The sequence below is a fragment of the Gracilinanus agilis genome, chromosome 6 (genome assembly GCF_016433145.1).
Source record: "Gracilinanus agilis isolate LMUSP501 chromosome 6, AgileGrace, whole genome shotgun sequence".
NCBI lineage: Eukaryota > Metazoa > Chordata > Mammalia > Didelphimorphia > Didelphidae > Gracilinanus > Gracilinanus agilis.
Window position 1 is genome coordinate 198,677,108 of NC_058135.1, and position 4,017 is coordinate 198,681,124.

Below are 4,017 nucleotides of genomic sequence, written 5' to 3' on the forward strand. Positions count from 1 at the left end.
AATAAGGAGATGATTATGGAACACTGAAAAGGGGAAGCAATGATTAAAAAGAGATGGTTTGGCTTCTTTAAGTGTACATCATACCAGACTATCTTCATTTTTTTTAGGATTACTAAATTAATAGATGAGAATACTGATAAATATTGCTTATATGGATTTAAACAAAAATTAGAAATAAAGTTTACATACCATTTTTGTGAGGAAGAGAGAGAGATGTGGATTAGATAAGAAAACAATCAGATGGATTTAGATCTGGTAGGATGGGCAGACACAAAGAGTAACTGGGTATTAGTATGGTAGGAGATCTCTAGTGTAGTACTCTAGGCTGTCTGTAGTTGGCCTAGTGCTGTTTTACATTTTATCAGTTACTTCAATAAAGGCATAGATCAAATGCTCTTTAAATTTGAATATTACACAAACAAGGAGGAGCCAAAACAATACAAAACTTGATCCCTACCCTCAAGTGTTATGGGGAATTCAGAATGTATATGCCTATCCAGAAGGGTCATCACAATTTGAATGGAGTTGTTATACTACAACCTGGGGTCATACTTGGCCCATGCCTTATTTTTGTATTCTGAATATAAAGACTTAGGTTCAAAAAAACAACTTCCCAATTATAGGATGGAGGTGGCTTAGATAGAAAGTTGTATAAATAATAAGGAAGTTTTGGTGAAGAACAGGTTCAATATGACTTAGAAGTGTATTGCTACTGTTAGAGTTTCTAGTACAATGTTAAATAATAGAGGTGATAATGGGCATCCTTGTTTCACTCCTGATCTTATTGGGAATGCTTTTAATTTATCCCCATTGCAGATGATGATTGTTGATGGTTTTAGATATATACCATTTATTATTTTTAGGAAGGGGCCTTCTATTCTTATACTTTCTAGTGTTTTCAGTAGGAATGGGTGTTGTATTTTGTCAAAGGCTTTTTCAGCATCTATTGAGATAATCATGTGATTTTTGTTGGTTTGCTTGTTGATATGGTCAATTATTTTCAGATAAAGAAATCAAAGCTATCAATAAGCACATGAAAAAGTGTTCTAAATCTCTTAAAATTAGAGAAATGCAAATCAAAACAACTCTGAGGTACCACCTCACACCTTGCAGATTGGCTAACATGACAGCAAAGGAAAGTAATGAATGTTGGAGGGGATGTGGCAAAATTGGGACATTGATGCATTCCTGGTGGAGTTATGAATTGATCCAACCTTTCTAGATGGCAATTTGGAACTATGCCCAAAGGGAGCTAAAGGACAGTGTCCCCTTTGATCCAGTCATACCACTGCTGGGTTTATACCCCAAAGAGATCATAAGGAAAAAGACACGTACAAAAATATTTATAGCCTCACTCTTTGTAGTGGCAAAAAAAAAAAAAAAAAAAGGAAAACGAGGATATGCCCTTCAATTGGTGAATGGCTGAACAAATCGTGGTATCTGCTGGTGATGGAATACTATTGTGCTCAAGGAATTGTAAACTGGAGGAATTCCATGTGAAATGGAATGATCTCCAGGAATTGATGCAAAGTGAAAGTATCAGAACCAGGAGAACATTATACACAGAGACTGATACACTGTGGTAAAAATCAAATGTAATGGAATTCTCTATTAGCAGCAATGCAATGATCCAGGACAGCTCTGAGGGACTTTTGAGAAATAATGCTAATCACATTCAGAGGAAGAACTATGGAAGTAGAAACACAGAAGAAAAACAACTGCTTGAACACATGGGTTGATGCAGATATGATTTGGGATGTAATCTCTAAACAACCACCCCAGTGATACTATTAATAATATGGAAATAGGTCTTGATCAATGAGACATTTAAAACCCAGTGGAAATATGCATCAGCTATGGGGGTGGGGGGGAGAGGGAGATGGGAGAGAAAGAACATGAATCATGTAACCATGGAAAAATTTTCTAAAAAATAAACAAGTAAATAAATAAATAAATGACTTAGAAGTGTAATGAGGAAGCCAAACAAAATAATTTCTAGATTATATTAAAAAATGCTTTCTTTTGTTTTTGTTATTCAGTTGTTTTTCAGTCATATCTAATTCTTTCTGATGTTTTCTTGGCAGAGATGCTGGAGTGGTTCGCCATTTCATTTTCCAGTTCATTTTACAGATGAGGAAACTGAGACAAACAGGGTTATGTGACTTGCTCAGCGCCAAACAGCTAGTTAAGTATCTGAGGCCAGATTTGAACTAAGGAAGATGTTACCCAAATTCCAGACCTGTCATTCTATCCACTACATCACCTACCTACCCATGAGAGAAGTTTAGCTTCAAGGAATAGGGAGAAAACAGTTCTACTCTACTCAGTCAGACCTCTTTTGACCTCATCCTGTGTTCAGATTATCAAAGTTGAAAAGTTGAAAACTATTCAGAAGATGGCATATAGAATGGTGAAATGTCTTAGTTTAAAATCATATGAAGTTCAGTTTAAGGAATAGGGCATATTTAACTTCAAAAACTGAAGGGAAACATTAGAGTTCTGTTCAAGTATTTGGAGGGCTTTGAAATGGAGAATGGACTAGAATTATTATAATGTGTACCAAGTCTGGAAGGTGTGAAGAGGCAAATTTATTTCTTATGTCAGGAAAAACTTCCCAATGTTTAGAGTTTTCCAAAAGTGGAATGGCAAGTTCCCTCCTCTTTCTAGGTCTTAAATTAGAGGTCGAGACCACTTGTTAATATGTTATTATAGGGATTCCTTTTATATACTGGTTAACCTGGACCACCAGTTCTTTCATTTCATAACTAGACCATCCCTGAGGTCTCATATATTTCATCATATAATTCTATTTGTGGGTATATAAAAACAATTACAATCATTTCAACTCATGTTAAGGGAGTGAATAAACATGATGAGAATACAAGAGGGGAAAAGAAGGATGACTGGGCTTAGGGAGAATAATACGAACGATCCCGATCTTGAAGGTGGTATAATGCTAAGAGATAATGAAGTCTAAGGTATGATTATATTGATACAAATTGTTCTTTTCCTTTTTTGAGGTGAGGCGAAGGAAGTTATGGAGTTGGGGAATTACACAATTTATTAGATTATCATCAATATAGATATTAAGTCCTTGAGTATGATAAATACATAAAGCAAATACATAAAAAGGGACAATGTTAGCAAGGAAAACAAGAAACTCCTGAAGTTTGGAAGTTGATAGAAACAAGGATAGGTTAAACTGATATAAATAGAATCAGCCACAAAAGCACTGAAGGATGTTGGCAGAGGAATTGCCTTGAAGTTGCAATAGAAGTTAGAGTATGACTAGTCTTCTTCTTGATTCTATGAGATGGAATGGCTTTCAATGGAGAGAATTGCAAAGGATGTAGTGTTGTTAGGGGAGAACCAAGTTTCAGATGAAGCAAGGAGAGTAAAGGAATGTTGGTTAAAATGTTGAAGGATATAGTGAATTTTTTTGGGGGGAAACTGAGTGAATGTTTCAAAGGACACAGTGGAATAGGGTTGGAGATTGACAAATTGGGTCAAAGTTGACAGTGGAGGTTTAGGATCACTTAAGATTTGGATGAGGATTTAGGCAGAGGGACAAGAGCTTGCTTCTTTAAAATACTGAGATCGGTGACAGGAATAGCCCCCAGGTACATTTTATACTTTGATGGGAGGAATGGGGGCTCCAGAGAAGATTGATACTTCCCAGGTTCAACTATTCAAAACCTTGGCCAATAAACATACTATTACATCTTTATTCCATACCAACAAGCAAACAAACAAAACCAGTCCTGTTGCTGCCCCCAAAACTCTTACAAAGTCAAAAGCAGAATACATTGAATAAAGACAATAAGAAAGTAAGAAAAAAAGAGATGCTATATAATAGAGGGTTGTATATCATCTTAGTATCAGAATGGCCCACATATATAATACCTACTGGCTATGTGACCCTTCATAAGTCATTTAACATTTCATAGCACCAGGAAACTTTCTTTCTAACCTCATAGCTGTTGAGCATGTGCTGACCTGCATTAGAAATTATGAGTT